Here is a 20,812-nt window from a genome sequence, read left to right on the forward strand (position 1 = left end):
TGTTTATTATTAATTGATGAGCGACTGCTATTATAGTTCCAATCTCATTGTCCATTATGGTGATGTGTTGATTTATTTCCTTTCTGACTGAAATATAGTTGTGCCTTGGTAGATTTTATGTTGGTATCTGTCTCTTCCTTTTCATGTGCAGGTGTTCGTTTATGATCTGCTGGAGCGAAGGAGCGGGAATATCAACTCTGCTTCAATCATAGCGTTGGACTCCAGGTTGGTCTTCTTATTTCACCTTTGATGCATAACTAGGAACTTGCGTAGCAGCGTGGTTTGATTGTGGCTAGTTCTGTTTTAGACTAGTGGGATCGCCTCTGTACGCAGAGGGGATTTACCTAACCAACAACATGGTTTCTAGAGTTTGATGGCTCTATTAACAAGTTAGGAGCAGGGGCAGGTGTCTGGATTCACAATACATATGATAACCATGTAGAAGGACATGCCTATAGACTGAATTTCAAATGCACAAATAACATGGCAGAGTATGAGGCTCTGCTGTTAGGCCTTAAACTGCTGAAAACTCTAGGTGCTGTAAAAATATCTATCTTAGGTGACTCTAATCTAGTCATACAACAGATAAAAGGTAATTTTGTTACCAATGACAATAGAATGAGAGCCTACAGAACAACTGCTACTGACATACTCCAGTCATTCACTGAATTCAAGCTTGACAAGATTTCTAGAAATCACAAAATTCATGCACACAGCCTAGCCACCTTCGCGAGTACATGCAAACTCCCTTTTGACCCGAATCATCACTTCACAGCCGAAATAAAACATAGACCCACCGTCCCAAATAATGTCAGAGATTGGCAAGTATTCGAGAATGATGCCCAGATTAACAATTTCCTTACCCTTGCGCACAAATTCTCAAATATTCACATTGACACGGATGCCATGACAGATTCTGAACAGCAGAGAAATGAAAGTCAACAAGCTTTAGATGCTGCAACAGCCAAAATCATTCTGAAGCCAACCGTTTTTGACAATGAAAACATTGAACAGCTGAAACAAACACAGGCAGAAGAAATAGACAAAACAGAAGTAGAAATCATTGACCTAAAGGATAATTTTCTGCCTGCTGGGCTAACTCCACTAGAAGACATGTTTGACTCTAATGACGTTCCCAGAAAACCAAAATTGCAACCAATAAACACGGAAATTGAAGAACACAACATTGGGACACCAGAGAATCCAAAAATGATCAAACTGTCCAAAAACTTGCCACCCGATCAAAAGCCCAAGTACATTGACTTATTCAAAGAATTTCAAGATGTATTTGCTTGGAGCTATGAGGACTTGAAGTCCTATGATACATCAGTGATTTAGCACACTATCCCATTGAAGCCCAATCAGAAGCCCTTCAAACAAAAATTGAGAAGAATCAACCCCGTGTTGCTTCCCCCGATTGAAAAAGAAGTAAAAAGGATGTGGGAAGCAGGCATTATAGCACCTATCAAATTCTCTGAGTGGGTGTCCAATCTTGTTCCTACAAGAAAAAAAGACAGGAGAAATCAGACTTTGTGTGGACCTCAGAAACTTAAACCAAGTCTCCTTAAAAGACCACTATCCTTTGCCCAAAATGGACCACATATTGCAGAGAGTAGTGGGATCATCTAGAATCTCCTTACTAGATGGATTTTCGGGTATTAACCAGATACTTGTTCACCCAGATGACCGAGACAAAACAACTTTTACCACACCCTGGGGAACATTTAAGTATGTAAAAATGCCATTTGGACTTAAAAACGCTGGTGCTACTTTTCAACGAGCAATGGATATTGCATTTGCCAAATAAATACATGACTCCCTAGTTGTGTACCTCGATGATTTAACCCCATTTTCCAAATCTGATGAAGAACATCTCAAGCATCTTAGGCAATTTTTCATAACATGCAGAAAATATGGAATTTCCTTAAATCCTAAGAAGTCCTTATTTGGCCTTGAGGAAGGAAAATCACTTGGCCACATTATATCAAAAGATGGGATCAGAATTGACCCTAAGAGAATACAAGCCATCCTCCAAATCCCATACCCCAGAAACATAAAAGAGTTACAAGCATTCCTTGGGAAAATCAACTTCCTGAGAAGATTCATTCCAAATCTGGTTGAATCAATAAGACTATTAAGCAACATGTTAAAGAAAGATGCCAAGGTAAGATGGTCCCTGGAAGCTAAGCAAGCATTTGAGAGTATCAAATCTGCCTTAACTCAAACCCCTGTCCTAACCAGTCCACAGTTCGATAAAGATTTCATCATATTTTCGTTTGCATCCGAGCATACGATAGCTGCTGTCCTACTGCAGAAGGATGAACATGGAGCTGAAAAGCCAATTGCTTTTTTCAGCCGAGCCTTAAGAGACGCCCCATTAAAGTACCCGATAATGGAAAAACAGGCCTACGCGCTTATCATGGCCATCATGGATTTTAGAGTGTACATACTGTATTCACGCGTGATCGCCTACGTCCCACACGCGGCTGTAAAAGACATACTAACTCAAGACGGATTAAAAGGCAAAAGAGGTAAGTGGATTGCAAGTATCCTCGAATACGACATTGAAATAAAACCAACCAAGCTGATAAAGGGACAAGGTTTAGCTAAACTGATGTCCGAAACAAACTTTCAGGTCTTAGACATTAACCAGCTGGACAATGAACCGGAGCTGGCGACTCCACAGATCAGTGAAATATTTCTGCAATGCCCCTGGTACACTGATATTTGCTTTGTATTGTTAAACCTGTGTGCTCCCCCAGGATTGTCCAGAACAAAGAAAAGAGTTTTGAAAATGAAAGCTTTGAGGTTTTGCGTTGTTGATGGTGCATTATTTTGGAGAAATCATGAAGGTATATTGTTAAATTGCTTGACCATGAATGAAACCAACAATGTCATGAAAGAATTCCATGCAGGTGACTGTGGAGGACATCTCTACTGGAAGTCCACAGCAGACAAAATCCTGAGGGCTGGTTTCTACTGGCCCACTCTTTTTGTAGATGTTAAAAAATTTTCCACAACATGTCATAAGTGCCAAATTTTTGAAGGCAAGAGAAAATTATTGCCCCTGCCCCTTAAACCAATCTCCACCGAAAAACCTTTTCAACAATGGGGTCTTGACTTCATTGGAGAAATCCATCCCTCTTCCTCAGGCCAACACAAATGGATCCTAACAGCCACCGATTATTTCACCAAGTGGGTTGAAGCCATTCCCTGTAGACAAGCCAATGATACCATCATTATCCAAGTCCTTGAATGCAACATCCTCTCTAGATTTGGCTGTCCTGAGAAAATCATCACTGATAATGCCGCTGCCTTTAAGTCCAAAAACATGATCAGTTTCTGCCATAAGTTTCATATCACCTTGGGCCACTCTACAGCATATTACCCTCAAGGCAATGGATTGGCCTAATCATCTAACAAAAGCCTCATCAACATCATAAAGAAGATGCTAGAAGAAAACAAGAAAAACTGGCACAAAAAGCTAGTGAATGCCCTATGGGCAGACAGACTTTCAAGCAAAAGATCAATTGGAATGAGCCCTTATGAGCTGGTATATGGCATGGAGGCTAGATTTCCTTCATCCCTGGGCATTCCCACCATCAATCTGTTACAATAGATTCAGGCGGAACCAAATGACATTCAAAGAAGAATTAATCAGACATTCCATCTCCAGCAAACCAAAGAACAAGTATATGACAGAGCACAGATTTTGCAAGAAAAGCTCAAAAAGATGTTTGATAAGAGAGCTAAAGCTGAATATTTCAGAATTGATGACAAGGTTTTAAAGTGGGACTCAAGAAGAGAAGACAAGGGCAAGCATGAAAAGTTTGATTTCCTGTGGAAAGGCCCATTTATTATTTCTGCTGTTCAAGGAAACAACACCTATTTTTTCAAAACTATGGAGGACAACATTGTTGAAGAAGGCCCTGTGAATGGCAGGATGTTGAAACATTATCACGATCCTTGTTGTTAAAACAATGAAAGTCCTGTAAATATCTTTGTACAGTTATATTGTGTATATATGAGCACTGTTTTTAATTCATTTTGATAAGCAGGCCGATTATTGAAGGAACAATAGTAAATTCATGGAGGCATAGCCGATGCTGATTGTCCAGTTTTTAAAGACCTATCTCTGTATCAATCTCAGCAAGGCAGCAAGAGTAACAACGTCACAACAACAATTCGGGTCAAAGAGAAGCTGTTTTGCACTTGCAATTTTCAGGCAAGAAAAGGTTAACAAAAGAGGAAAGATTTCAGCAATTTGTTTCACACCTAAGCTGAAGGAAGTACATCAATTTGCAATCCATGTTTTCAAAGATATATTCTCAGGCAGGATTGTTCATAATAATACAACACGCAGAAGAAAGCAGGCGTTGCTGAGCAGTTCACAAAGATTCAATTGAGGAGAAGGTCGTTTTGTCACAAAGTTTCATATTTCTAACAGCCAGAGCAAAGAATTTTTTTCAGTTTACAGTGACAACAGAGATCAAGGCAGTCTGACCTGTTGTTCTTGACTTTTCACAAGGAAAAGCCATCCCCAAGTGGAGCCATTGTTAGCCTCCTGTTGCAATAGGTTTCATATTTCATGATTGACATTTTTACATGCCAAATATGTCATCTTTCTTGCAGCAAGGTTCCATATTTCCAGAGAAGAAAACCAGAGAAGAAGTAATAAAGTATGCCAATTCAAATGTTACTGCTGTTTCCAATTTTGATGAGTTGTTCCAGTTTTGAAGAAGTTCTTAAAGGGAGGTCCAGACAGTCTAATCCTGGCTTCCCTAGGTTTCAATTTCCTGTTTTAGAATATAGAGAATGACATCTGTCCAAACAGTTTAATCTTGGCAGATTTGTAGATAGGTAGAGAATCAAAGGGACCCAACTGTTTAATCTGGGCCCTGGCAGAAATAAGTGCAGATCTAGATAGGAAAATTCAAAAGAAAAATTGTGAATCTGGGTCTGCAAGTCTAAGTGCACCCAAAACAAAAAGAAGAAAAAATGTTAGGACAGTAGGCTGGGTAGGTAGCTTTGGTGTGGCAGAATCATGACTAGTGATCAATTTTGTATTCCACAATGTCTTATCTTTTCTGATCCCAGTTATCAGGCAGTTTTACAGTTTCATGAAGGTACTCAGGCTGAGATTCACTAACCTCCCCTTTCTTTTGATCACCCCAAAGTCACTTACTAACATCCCCCAAGAGGTCAAGATCTGCTTGAGCCTCTCAGTTTCATCATCCCCATGACATTTGCCTTAGTGAGGATCTCCTTCACTCAAGGATTGCTCACTCATAATCTGTGAGCCTTCTTTTCCCAAAAATGGCATAAGGTCTCACACCTTAGCGCCCTCTCTTCATCTCCATATTAACTTTTAACTTTATTATATAACTCCCTTTCAGTTTCCCTTTCCCCTATTAAAATCATGTATATAGAACTCCCCTATGTAAATACCCCTCCCTGGCATTATAGCCATAATTCTACTAAGTCAGGGAAATCACAGTCCATCTAGGACTGTTTTTAGCCCATCCGAGTCATTGAGGAACTAGTTTGACATCTGGTCAGCTAGTAACCTCTCCCTTAACCCCAAAGACCCCCAAAAAACCCATGATTTCACCTTTCCCCGTGAAAAATTTCACCCCACCGCTGTAAAAACCCACATCCCGCCCCTAACCCAAAGTTCCTGTGCATAAATATTAACCCGTGCCTTTATTTAAACCCGTAAACCCGTTTTCCTAAGTTTATAACCCATCTGCCGCGCTTATTAAATTCGGAATATTCCTGCGAATATTCCCGCCCGTTAACCCCCTATCCCGTCGCGTCCGCCGCCAGCCGTCCGATCCACAGCCTCGCAGATCTACGGCTGGCGGGCATCCTCATCCCCGACGCGCCCGGCCTTTAACGTCCGGGAGTTCGGCGGTTTTGCCGCCGTATTCCCGCCACGCGTCATGCGCCGGGCTGTGGCAGAGCCCCTCCCTCCGAAATCGCCATTCCCCATAAGCGGTGCGCCACATACCGCTTACCGCCCTGCCCGGTGATGTCACCACCCACGTCACCCCCTGCACAGTCATGCCCACGTCACCCCCCCTGCCCAATCACCCGATGAGTCACATGCCTGCGTGGCCTCCTGCCACGTGTCCCCGCCACCGTACCTTCCACGTCATCGATCGTACGTGATGACGTCATCCCGCCACGTCGCCCTGCTGACGTCACCCGCCGTACAATGCTGACGTCATGTTGACGTCATCAGCACTTTTTTGGGTGCAGAGGCGCAAAAATCGCACTTCGAAGCCCCGGAATCGAATTTTGAGGCAGTTTTTGATGAGCGATTTGCGCCTCATTGCAGGATCTTTTGGGCCAAAATGGAGAATCTTCAGGGAATCTTTAAGGAATCTGCGCTCCATGCAGCCCCAGGAAGCCCAAAAAGGCGCAGAAATGATCCGTTTTCTTCATAGAGCATGCCGGAAGGATCAGAAAACAATTTCAGAGGTGCAGAGGCCGAAAAGCGGCCATTAATTCGTGATTAGACCCGCAACACATCAGATCAGCAACCCAAATTTTGTCAAAGAGTATCAGAAAAGGAAAAAACTCCAAAGAGTATCAGCCGAAGATATTTTAGTGGCTCGAAGCAACTAAGAATTAATGAGCCCATCAGGAAGTCAAATCAGGCAGCTAAAGCCCATTCCTGCACTCAAATCAAAGCTTAAAATTAAATGCAGGAAGACATCGAGGAACAGGAACCCATGCATATTTATTTCAGAAGACACTACAGCAAGCCACCAAGGACCACATCATTCACTTATTTCTGATACGGTGACCCTCAACGCTGCTCAAGAGATTTTTTGCATTTAATTCCAAATAGAGTTAGGTCAACAAATGATGTTTTATGACCTGATTAGGTCAAGATGTAATAAAAGCAGTAGATAGAAAGTTTTGCCCTATATATACCACCCTCTGTATAGTTTTAAGGGTTGGTCAATTGAGAATTTCATTAGAGACTCGCATTGTATACCTGAGTTTTTCCATAATCAAAGATTGCTGAAAGCTCGGAGAACGAACTGTCTGTTGTTGATGAATGTTTTGAAGAGTTGAGGATGGAATTCCTGCGCTGCGGCCTGAAGCAATAAGTGCCTCTTATCTCTGTTTATGTGTTTGCCATTATCTAAATAGCAGGAAGAAAGAATAGCCTAGAATTAGTTTAAACACTCTCTATGCTCAATTTCTGCTATTTATCTGTGTTTTCGTCTCAATGAATTGGTTATGAATATGAATTCCTCCCGGCTCATATTTACCCCAATTTACCTGTGTTTGCCAATTATCTAGGGATTCTTACCTGCCCCTAGGTAGCGCTCTGTCATCTCCTCTGTTAAGCCGATTGAGAGATCCTTAACTGCCTCTCATTGCTTGGCATCTCTTCTGTCCATAAAACCTGAAAGTTGCTTCGACCTCAGCTATCTTGCTCCATCTTCCCTCACTTTGATTAAAGAAATATAACAACATTTCTCCTCCTTGACTCCACGCCCAATGGTTCGAGAAACTTAGACTATGCACTGCCTCTCCACCTGAGAAATCAATTTTCCCACCAAAACAAAACAAAGAACCCCCTGAGCCCAAGACCTAGCCTGAAATCCTTTCAAACAAAGTTAAATCTAAAAGAGAGAGCCCTCTCTGATTGCAGGTTGGCTAGAACCTGCAGTCCAAAGTTGGTTTGTGGTTACCTCGGCCGTATCCCTTTCTTAACCTTCAGGGACAACCTGAGTGATAACAATTTCAAAGATAAGATTAACTTGGGATCCACTATCAAACAATGTATCAACTTATGTATGTTTTGTAATGACCCTGATATAGAAAAACTGATTTCTTTCTTTATCATTTTGAGATTCAATAGGCTTATTAGAAGAACCAATACTTGCATTAGTATCTGTGCCTTTCATTCCCATGGCTGTGATTTTGGTTTCATCACCAGAATCAGATCCTAGATCTTGTTGAGTTGTAACAACAATCTTTTGTTTCCCCTTATTATTGATCTTCTTTGGTCTCATTTCTAGATGTAATTTCCAACAATGGTCTTCATCATGACTTTCTTTTGAACACTGTTTACATGTAAGTTTCTCTCCCTCTTTCTTGACTGTAGCATTATTTTTTCCTTTGTCTTTAAACTTCCTCTTTCCTTTGTTTCTAGATTTGGAAGGTTTCTTGCTAGTCTCTTGAGGAATATTCTTGCCTCTTGATTCTAAATGAGTTTCCTAAACACATACTTCATCTAGGTTGGTGGGATTTAACATAAGCATAGTATGACTCAAATAAATACCTATGTATTTAAGGAGAGTATCTTGTGAAGATATATCAACACCCAATATTAAATCTCTTCTTCTAAATTCTTGTGTGTAACTTTAGACACTGTGACCTTTAGCTTGTCTAAAATTTCGCCAATCCATAATTTCTTTTTGCATGTAAGTTAATGGATAAAATTTCCTTCTTAATGCATCTATAAAATCATTCCAAGAAGAGATAATTTTACCACTTTTATTCAATTATTCTTGAGTTCTAGTCTCGCACCAGATGAGGGTTACAGTTGCCACATGAAGGGAGGAAAGTTGGATCTTAGTAACATCATCATCAATCTTTTGAATCCTACAATAGACTTCAATTTGATGAACCTAATTATCTAAATTTTCAACATTTACTTCCCCATTGTACATAGACAATTTAATACTTGGCATCAAGCTTAATCAAAAGAGACTTAGCATGTCCTTTTGGAGATGGAGGAGGAGTAGGTTGATGAGATGAAGTAGGTGAAGAAGGAGGTGGGGATGGAGGTGTAGATGGAGGTGAAGGAGGAGGTGAAGGAGGAGGTGGAGGTGGAGGTGGAGGCTTTCTCCCATAACCACCATTACCTTTTGGATTATTAGAACTCTCCTTGCAACCTCTTTGTCCTCTCATTGTACAAAACTTTCACCATCTTATACATATCATAGAAATCCTTTCTAAAATCTCTCTCATCCTTAGACATTAGCTCTTGTCCTTCTTCATGTGCCATGATTGGTGGAGTTTGTGACCTCCTTGAACCAATTTGAGGGTTTGGTTCTTCAAGAACTCCTCCTCTTCTCAATTTAGACCCTTGTAATCATTCAAGAAAACACTTACAAAAAATGGTCAAACCTTCACAACAACTGTGATTTGATACCAAACTAATCTGAAATTAAAATTTCAAGGTTTCATGTAAAGTTTACAAGCTAGTTTGTCTTATGGGAAATGGATCGATATTGCAAAAGCACACAAACTAACTTAAATTTTGTAGATTTTAATAGTGAAAAATATACAACATGCAACACGCAAAAGAACAATTTGATGAAGGAGTTCATCCTTCTTGGCTACGTCTCTAGGTCCAGCTTCCAATGTTGTCCCTTTATATTATATGCTCAAATTTGAAATTACATCAACATACAATGCTAAAATTGCAAAAATAACATTGCCATTGTGTCCAAAACACCAAAAAACCTTGTGTAGGCTCTTCTTGGGCTCAAAAGGCTAAAAAATGGCCAAGTTAGGCCTCCTTCTTCATTTCTATGCTAATTGTTCTACAAATTCATCCCTCTTGTCAAAATTTGCAACAAAATTTGGCTTTGGCGGCATTGCACAACAATAATTTGACACTTATAGGTGGCGGGATTGGGCACGAAATCCACTTATTATGGTCAATTTTTTTGAACCATTAAATGGACTCTACACCCCTATTTTATACCCTACATTCGATCACATGGTGATTAATATGACCGTGGACATGGGCCAGAGTCCACATGCTTTGTCAGCCCTGCTCCTGGCTGCATTATAATTAAATGTGACTGGGGGCTGGCAAGTGCAGGGTGCCACACACCCATCCCTCCCAATATCCCCATCAGTCGTTACAGTAATGCAATGGAACTTGGGGCTAGGTAAACACAGCCTACCTCTCCCCCCAATGACACAAACATTACTCTTTATTAATAATGGTTTTCCCATGTATTAATAAGAATTGCTGATTGTGTAGTGGTAAGGTGCGTGACTTGTGGTAGTGAGGTCATGGGGTCGAACCCCAAGGAGGTCGATCTGTAGAAAATCCTATAGATTCACAAGCTCATGTAATCTACTAAAACAAGAGACAAGAATCTACTTCTACTCTTTACAGCAGAAACACATAAAGATCGAGCAAACAATAATTGACAAGAGGAAGAACATCAAGGGCACATAACACAATAAATATCTGGAGAAATCCACAGCTCAAACCCCACTACTATATTGTATTAATCCAGAAAATCAAGATGAAATTATAATGCTTGTTCTCTCAAGAACAATCCCAACACTCAACAAATTCAATCTCCAACTCAAGGCCAAAGCTTAGCCTCTTCAAAAGCTCTCCAAGTCTCTATTCCAATGCGTAATTCATATGAAGTATAGCTTGTATTTAAAGGGAAATAAAACCTCTAAAAATAGTGTAATCCATCAAGGATCAGTTCTTGATTTCATGCACTATTAGTGCAACTCAGAAAAATCTAAAACAAATAGTACATTGTCCCTACACTCTAGTATCAATTGGGTCTGTCTCAGAATCGACATGCATGAGTTTCTGATGAGTAAATATTTAGTTAACTAGAGTAGCACTGGTGGAGTACATCAGTGCACCACTAACTGTTAACTCACTATTAGTCCTCTCAATCAATTTGAGAACTAATTTAACTAAACTGACTCATGAAACTGAGCCTTCTATTTTACAACTCACAATTAACTTACATTGGACTCCTACAAAGTAGGGAGAACATATACATGACTTTTTAAAGACTTCCAACTAGAATTTCCTAAGTTAAGTAAGTTTAATAAACTTAATTTAACTATTTTGATTTACCATGAGAATAGAATTCGAATTTAATTCACAGCTTAATCCAAGGAAAAATTAAACTGGAATTTCTTGTTGTCATTTCTCAACACTCCCTCTCAACAAGAAAGGGATTATCAACTACCCCGATCCCGTCTCTGTGAAACTCAAATTTACATCTTGACAATGGCTTTGTCAAGATGTCAGCATCTTACTCCTCCTTGGGAATGTAATCTAACAACGTGATCCACCTCAATACACAATATCCAAGACGATGATATCGGATATCAATATGTTTGGATCGAGCATGAAAGACTAGATTTTTAGAGAGTTTTATACAACTCTGATTATCACAATAAATCACTGTCAGATCCATCTGCTGACCAAACAAACCAACCAGAATCTTCCTCATCCAGATAGCCTCACATGCTGCTTGACTTGCATCCATGTACTCTGCCTCTGCTGAACCAAGTGTAACGAATCTCTGTTTCCTGCTGTACCAAGAAACTGCTGCTAGCCCAATACTAAAGATCCCTCCTGATTTTCTCTTCCTATTAGATGGAATCCCTGCCCAATTTGCATCGGTGAAGCCTTGAAGCTTCACTCCCTCTGTCCGTCTATACCATAACCCAAACTGAGTAGTGCCTCTGAGGTATCTCAATACATGCTTTTCTGCCTTCCAATACAACTTGGTAGGCCTAACCATCGCTTGAATAAGTTGGTTAACTTCATAGCACATATCTAGTCGTGTGTTCACCAAGTACATGAGTGAACCCATAAGATGCCTGTAAATAATAACTTCCACTACTTCCCTTGAAGTAGCATCCTCCTTCCTCCAGTTACCAGCTAGAGGAGTCTCCATGGGTTTACTGCTCTCCATGTGGAATCTCCTGAGTATCTTGTTGGCATACTTTCCTTGAGATACAAACAACTCCCCATCTCCTTGCCATACCTCCATGCCAAGAAAGTAATGCATGAGCCCCATGTCCTTCATCTCAAACTCTCTTGCAAGGTCCTCCTTGCAAGCTTTGATGAGCTTCTCATCAACTGTTAGTATAAGATCATCTACATAAAGTACAATAATCAACATCTTACCTTCCACCACTATGTGATACAAGTTCGCATCTGCTTCACTCTTTGTGAAGCCCAACCTAGTGAAGTAGTTATCTATCCCGGTGTACCAAGCACGGGGTGCTTGCTTCATCCCATACAACGCTCTCTTAAGTCGGCACACATGTGATTCATGGTTCAAGGTTTCAAAACCTTCGGGCTGCTCTATGTACACCTCGTCCTCAATCATGCCATTGAGTAAGGAAGTCTTTACAAACATATGATGGATCTTCCAACCCATCTGTGTTGATAGTGCCAAAATAGATCTGATTGACGAGTACATTGCAACAGGAGCAAAGGTCTCATCATAGTCAATCCCCTCTCCTTGTGAAAAGCCACGAGCCACAAATATAGCCTTATGCCTCTCCACACTACCATTTGTAGCTTGTTTTACCTTGTAAAGCAAACGAGATCTCACAATTGACTTGTCCTCCAGTCTCGGGACCACATCCTAAACACTGTTTCGAACTATGGAGTCATACTACTCCACCATCACATCAACCCAAACTGGCAGCTGCACTACTTCCTGAAAGGAAGATGGCTCTATCACAACACATGCACCCATAAGTAAAATGTATCCAATGTACCTCTCTGGTGACCTCCTCTATCTGTGTTGAGAAGAGGGTGCTCCCACATTCTCCCGTGCATCATCCAACAATCTGTTAGCCTCTCTAGTGTGCTTTCTTCCCTCTATGGAAGACTCTGCTTGAGTGGATGTCTCCACTCTATGAATCTTTGCATGTGGCTACTCCACATCAATTTGAGGCACCTCAACCTTAGGATCTCAAGGCTCCTCATCTGTATGTAGCTCAAGCTCCCTCTCAAGGGAAACTCGCATGGACTTCTCCTCATCGAATCTGATATCCCTACGAACCACTATCATCCCACTGGTCGGCATGTACACCTGATAGTTGTCAGGTGTATCAATGTACCCCACAAATATCCCCAACTATGTTGTTGGATCAAGCTTCTTCCATGCATCTTTGGTCACATGGAAATAAACCGATGACCCAAAAATCCTGAAGTGACCAACATCTGGCCTCTTACCGGAATAAGCCTCCTTTGGTGTCTTCATCTCAAGTATTCGATGTGGGATACGGTTATGAACATAAATCGTTGTGTTGCATGCCTCAACTCACAAGTGTAGTGGTAGGCCTTGATCATGCAACATCGCCCTTGTTTCCCCTACTATGCTCATGTTATTCCTCTCGACAACCCCATTCTATTAAGGGTTATGGGGTGCCGTCAACTCTCATTTAATCCCTTCCATTGCATAGAATTTCTTAAACTCATTGGAGACATACTTCACTCTGTATAGCTTTAACCTTCTTGCCAGACTCTTTCTCTACCAATGCTTTGAACTCACAAAACTTTGTGAAAGTTTGATCCTTTTTCTGCATAAAAAATACCCAGCATTTACGAGAATAGTCATGAACAAATATAACATAATACCTGTGTTTGGTCGTGGATGTTGTCGAGCATGGTCCACACACATCTGAATGGACTCTCTCCAGAATAGAATCTGCTCTACTGTCTTTGTCTCCAAAGGAATACTTGGTGTATTTTCCCAAAGTACAACCCTTACATGTATCAACTTTCTTAAGCGTGCCTTTGGGAAGACTGGTAGAGATTTGTTGCAATATCTTCAAAGCCCCATGTTGCAAGTGGCCCAATCGCCTGTGCCACATATAGAAAATTTGAATAATATAACACTTATTCACAAAGATTATCTTGATCATACACTATTTGCGGAATGCATGCATAATATATAACCTCCTCTACCATTGATCATCAATTTGCGGAATTAAAAAAAAACAATCGCATGCGCACATTGAAACATCAATCACACATATCAACACAATATGTAATGGGGAAAGCATATAGATGAAAACCCCCAACTATTTGTATATTATAATGATAGAGAACATGTAACAATACATAGTACAATACTCCTCACAAGTACTCAGTACTATCTCCACATGCTACACACAAACTAGCTTAGATCTGAACAAGTCACGGGTTCAAATCTCCTCCATAATTTGTTTGCCTGCCTCTACTGCGCAATCCAAGTTGATAATAGATCAGATCCAAGTTTGAATTCCCTTTTGCTTGTACTGCGCAATCCTCATTGGCAATATCAATCAATGATTGTGCAAATCTCATGCACAGCTATAGTCACAACTGATAGTAGTCTCACCCTTTCACCCACCTCTAACACTTGTCTCTATTGAACTGTCCATGCATTGAGTTAACTGATGTATTCTTTAGTTTATTTATGAGTTAATAATTAGTGAATTAATTAATAATTAATTCACATCACTCATCACTAGTGTATTTGGCAGTTAGACTAAATACAACTAGTTCAACTAAGTCAAACTGAACACAACTCCATCAACTCCTCAATCAACTCCACCAAACTCAATCACTTGAGTTCTAACTGAAGTCCATCATGCAATAGCTCAACTAAGCCATAGGAAAAGCGTATTTCCTTCTGGCAGTTGCATGTGCCACATCTGTAGCTCGAACTGAAGTGCTGCAAGAGGATAAGATAATGTTTATAGTCCAAATATTATTAAGAGCTAATAATATTCGACTGTTCTATTTTTTGACTGGCAGTCTAAAAATAGACTCCGCCCATATGTCTAAAAATAGAGGTCCATCTATTTTTACCAACATGACCAATCATCCATAAATAGCATCCTGCAACTCATAGACAATGATCCATATGTCTAAAAATAGACTTTGCGCCAAAAATAGCCTGTGGGCCCACTTAGTGAAGGCGACTTCTTTTCACTAAGCTCCATCATCTTGTTGCATTTTCAACACTCCCTCTCAACAAGATATGGATTATCTGCAACCCCTATCCTGCCTCTGTGGTATTCGAATTTGCTCTTGGTGAGCGCCTTCATCAAGATATCAGCATCCTAATCCTCCGTGGGAATGTATAAAAGTAACATGATTCTCCACTGCACACAATCTCTGATATGATGGTACCTGATGTCGATGTGCTTGGATCTATCATGAAATACTAGATTAGCCGAGAGTTTATTGCAACTCTAGTTATCACAATAAATCACAGTAGGCTCCAAGTGTGACCCGAACAACCCGACAAGGATCTTCCTCATCCATATAGCCTCGCATGCAGCCAAACTTGCTGCGATATACTCGGCCTCTGTTGAACTGAGTGCCACGGATCTCTGCTTCCTACTGTACCAAGAAATTACTGTCGACCCGATACTAAAAATCCCTCCAGATGTGCTCTTTTTGTCCATTGGGCTGCCTGCCCAATCTGCATCCGTGAAGCCACATAGCTTCACCTCATCCTCCTGTCTGTACCATAATCCATATCCCAATGTGCCTCTGAGATAATGCAATACATGCTTTCCTGCCTTCCAGAAGAGCTTGGTTGGCTTAACCATAGCTTGTGAAAGATGGTTAACAGCAGAGCAAATATCGGGTCGTGTATTGACCAGATACATAAGCGACCCCACCAACTGTCGATAAACAGTGGCATCCACTACCTCCACTAAAGTAGCATCCTCCTTCCTCCAACCTCCAGGAAGAGGAGTATCAACAGGCTTGTAGCCATGCATGTTGAACTTCTCCAGTATCTCCCGGGCATACTTACCCTGAGAAACAAATAGTCCATCACTGCGCTGCCAAATTTCCAATCCCAGGAAATAATGAAGGAGGCCCAAGTCCTTCATCTCAAACTCTCTAGCAAGATCCTCCTTGCATGAAAGTATCAACAACTCATCTCCCGTCAAAATCAAATCATCTACATAAAGTACAATGATCAACAACTTACCCTCCACCACAATCTAGTATAGACTAGGATCCGCCTCACTCTTGGAGAATCCAAGTCCGGTGAAATACCTGTCTATCCGTGTGTACCAAGCACGAGGTGTTTGTTTCAACCCATATAGCGCTCTCTTGAGCCTGCACACATGCGACTCGCTGCTTAAGATCTCGAAACCTTCGGGCTGCTCTATGTACACCTCCTCCTCAATGACTCTGTTGAGGAACGTAGTCTTCACATCCATCTGATGGATGTGCCACCCCATCTGTGCTGAGAGAGCAAGAATCGTCTGTATGGAAGAATCCCTTGTGATAGGTGCAAAGGTCTCCTCATAATCGATCCTCTCTATCTGTGAGAATCCTCGGGCAACAAATCTTGCCTTGTACTTCTCCACACTCTCGTCAGCTGCTTGCTTCACTTTGTAGATCCATCTCGAACCCACCACTAATTTCCCTTCCGGTCTTGGGACAATCTCTCATGCACTGTTTCTGACAATCGAATCATACTCTTCCACCATGGCATCTACCCATGCGGGATCCTCCATAGCTTCCTCGAAAGAGGATGGCTCAGTCACGACACATTTTCTCACAAGAGCCATGTATCTAGTGTACCGATCAGGTGACTGTCTCTGTCTACGTTGTGCTGTAGGTGGTCCTACAACCTTCTCTGCATCTTGAGCTAGTCGCTCAGCTTCCGTAGTGCGCTTTCGCCCTCTGATGGTTGGCGCTGCATGAGTGGTCTCTTCCACTCCATGAACTTCATCTTGTGGCTGATCCACATCCTGAAGCTCCTCCTTAGGAACTAATAGCTCCTCATCTACATGCACGTGTGGCTCCCTCTCAAGCGAACACTTCATGGCTTTCTCCTCCTAAAATTTGATATCCCGTCGCACAACAGTCTTGCGACTATCTGGCAAATATACACGATAGTTGTGGGGCGTATCAGTGTACCCCACAAATATCCCAACCTCTGCAGTCGACTCTAGCTTCTTCCTGGCATCCTTCGTCACATGCATGTAAACAGGAGAACCAAAAATCCTCAAATGGGAAATATCAGGCCTCTTACCAGAATAAGCCTGCTCGGGTGTACTCATGCCAAGTATCTTGTGAGGACAACTGTTCTGCACATATACTGCAGTATTGCATGCCTTCGCCCACAAGTGAAGGGGTAGGCCCTGATCATGCAACATCGCCCGTGTAGCACATGCGATCGTTCTGTTCTTCCGCTCAGCAACCCCGTTCTGCTGTGGGTTATGGGGAGCTATGAGCTCTCTTCGAATCCCTTCTGTGTTGTAGAAGTCCTTGAACTCGCTAGAGATGAATTCACCACCATTGTCACTCCTAAGAGCCTTCACCATCTTCCCCGATTCCTTCTCAACCAGTGATTTGAACTCACAGAACTTTGAGTATGTCTTGCTCTTCTTTTGCATGAAGAAGATCCAGCACTTTCGAGAGAAATCATCAACAAAGATCACATAGTACTTGTGTTTTGCTGTCGAAGCTACTGAGAAAGGTCCACACACGTCTGTGTGAATTCTCTCAAGGATCGTCGTGGCGCGACTATCCTTCTCGTGAAAGGTGTCTTTCACAAATTTTCCCAAAGTACACCCCTTGCACTGATCTGATTGCGCAAGAGTGCCTTTAGGAAACCCAATAGAAATTTGCTGCAGTATCTTCAAGGCTCCATGGTGAAGGTGGCCCAATCTCCGGTGCCACAGCTCGTCATCATCTCGGCTCACCAATCCTTCTACCTTGCATGCCATTGATGCACAACCATCTACATGCAATTGATAAAGGTTCTTGACTCAAACCCCTATTTTTTGGGTTTCTCCAGTTGTCTTACTGCGCAGGAAAGCCTTTCCCTCGCTGAAGACAACATCATATCCCTTGTCTTCTAACATCGCCATAGAGATAAGATTCTTCTTCAATCCTGGAACATGCATCACTTCCTTCAATACGAAGGGTTTACCAGACTCCCTCTCAAAGGAAATGGTACCGATACTGGTTGCACTGTATCTACCATCATCGCCCATCTCGATGTGCACTCCAAGATCTTTCTCATCCAAATCAGAAAACAAATCTTGAACTCCTGTCATGTGAAAAGACGCACCACTGTCCAAGAACCATACCGATCCCATCACACTTGATACCAAGCATGATCAACGAAAAATCCAGCTCAAATTGCGAGGCTAAGGCCTCTCCCGCTGCAGATCCAACAGCTTGCTTATTTTTCTTCTTCTGCGGACAATTTGTGGCATAATGTCCGTGCTGGTGACAGTGAAAGCACTTCACCTTGGACATGTCCTACTTCTTGCCTTTCGCACCAGAATGAGAAGCTTTCTTGTTCTTCCCCTTCTTTGCTTTGGCAGCCAAAGCACAGTTTTCTTCATCAGATGCCTTTGATGAAGATCCATCCCTGGTATTCCGCCTGATCTCCTCTTGCACAAGATCAGACCAAAGTCTCTCCTATCCTGGCAATTTCTCCCGACCACTGACAGAGTCCTGATAGGAATGCCAACTCTTCGGAAGACTAGGAAGAGCCAAGCTCACCAAGTCCTCATCATCGACAATCACCCCCACACTTCCCAGCTCATCCCGGCATTGGGTGAACTTCGTGAGATACTTGGGCATACTGTCTCCTTTCTCACACTTAATGTTTCTAAGTTTATCCTTGAGCGCCAACTTCCTCTGGTGTCTCTTGCTTTGGAATAAATCTGTCAACGCTTTCCACATCAAGTATGGAGAAGCCTTTCCATGCAGGCTGGATACAATGTGATCCTTCATACCCTCCAACGGAATCCTTTCACACTTTGCTGTCTTCTTTTGCCAAGCCTCAACTTGAGCAACATCAGTAGGCTTTGGGACCTCAGCATCTATGAACTCCTTCAATCCATTGTCATCTAACACCACCTCCATCCTGTCTTTCCATGCAATATAATTCGAGCTGCCTTCAAGGGCATACTCCAATCGCAATCCGTTGAATGACATTTCAACTTCGACACCAAGAAAACACTGCTGCAAATTTGAATTCCACCAGCTCAAAACTCAATCGCTTCTGATCTAAAATTCGTGAGAACAAGGTATTTCTCGTACAGAGATTTACTGTATGGGCATTTACTAGATATCTCACCTTCCAAAAGAAGGATGAATCTAGAGGCTACCTGTCCTGATTACAGACTCTGCCTGAAGAAATAAAATGTAATCACTTTCTGAATAATAGATCTGATGATCAACTTCGCTCTGATACAATGTAGAAAATTTGAATAATAGAACACTTATTCGCAGATATTATCCTGATCATACACTATTTGCGGAATGCATGCATAATACATAACCTCCTCTACCATTGATCATCAATTTGTGGAATTAAAAAAAATAATCGCATGCACACATTGAAACATCAATCACACATATCAACACAGTATGTAATGGGGAAAGCATACAGATGAAACCCCCCAACTATCTGTATATTATAATGATAGAGAACATGTAACAATACATAGTAAAATACTCCTCACAAGTACTCAGTACTATCTCCACATGCTACACACAAACTAGCTCAGATTTGAACAAGTCACGGGTTCAAATCTCCTCCACTGTTTTCCTGCCTCTATTGCGCAATCCAAGTTGAGAATAGATCAGATCCAAGTTCGAATTCCCTTTTGCTTGTACTGCGTAATCCTCATTGGAAATCTCAATAAATGATTGTGAAAATCTCATGCACAGCTATAGTCACAACTGATAGTAGTCTCACCCTTTCACCCACCTCTAACACTTGTCTCCATTGAAGTGTCCATGCACCGAGTTAACTGATGTATCCTTTAGTTGATTTATGAGTTAATAATTAGTGAATTAATTAATAATTAATTCACATCACTCATCACTAGTGTATTTGGCAGTTAGACTAAATACAACTAGTTCAACTAAGTCAAACTGAACACAACTCCATCAACTCCTCAATCAACTCCACCAAACTCAATCACTTGAGTTCTAACTGAAGTCCATCATGCAATAGCTCAACTAACCCATAGGAAAAGCATATTTCCTTTTGGTAGTTGCATGTGCCACATCCGTAGCTCGAACTGAAGTGCTGCAAGAGGATAAGATAATGTTTATAGTCCAAATATTATTAAGAGCTAATAATATTCAACTGTTCTATTTTTGACTGGGAGTCTAAAAATAGACTCCGCCCATATGTCTAAAAATAGAGGTCCATCTATTTTTACCAACATGACCAATCATCCATAAATAGCATCCTGCAACTCATAGACCATGATCCATATGTCTAAAAATAGACATAGCCTAAAAATAGACTTTGGGCCAAAAATAGCCTGCGGGCCCACTTAGTGAAGGCGACTTCTTTTCACTAAGCTCCATCATCTTGTTGCATTTTCAACACCACAACTCACTGATGTCTCGACTCAACATCTCTTATGCTTTTTAACTCAAAGCAGCAAAATCATCTGCCTCTATCTTATAGAGATTCTGAACTCGAATCCCTATCTTCTTTGCTTGACCTGTGGCTATGTGTCAAAGGAACGCCTTTCCTTTTGAAAAGATCACATCATAGCCTCTATCCTCAAGCATGGGAATGGATACCAAGTTCTTTGTCAATCTGGGTACATGCATAAGAATTCTTCGAGGTGAGTGGAGCCACATACTCCCTCTGAAAAGTAATAGTGCCTACACCAATAACACTATACTTACCGTCATCACCCATCTCGATATGCATCTTGAGATCTTTCTCCTCCAGTTCACTGAATAACTCTTTGTCGCCAGTCATGTGGAAAAAAGTTCCACTGTCTAAGTACCATACACTTCCCATCATGGAAGACACCATGCATGTAATGAGGGAAAAGTCAAATTCGAATTGGGAGGCCAAAGTCTCCCTCGCTGCTCCTCTGAAGGACTTCTCCTTGGACATCTTCAATGGAGAATTTGTAGCAAAGTGACCCATCTTGTGACAATGAAAGCATTTAACTTTCGTCATGTCCTTCTTCTTACCTCCATGATAAGAATCTGATTTGGAATGAGAAATTTTACCTTTCCCCTTCCTCG

Source organism: Pinus tabuliformis, chromosome 8 (assembly GCF_031772625.1).
Source record: "Pinus tabuliformis cultivar Carrire ecotype Pingquan chromosome 8, CPIR1, whole genome shotgun sequence".
Classification (NCBI taxonomy): domain Eukaryota; kingdom Viridiplantae; phylum Streptophyta; class Pinopsida; order Pinales; family Pinaceae; genus Pinus; species Pinus tabuliformis.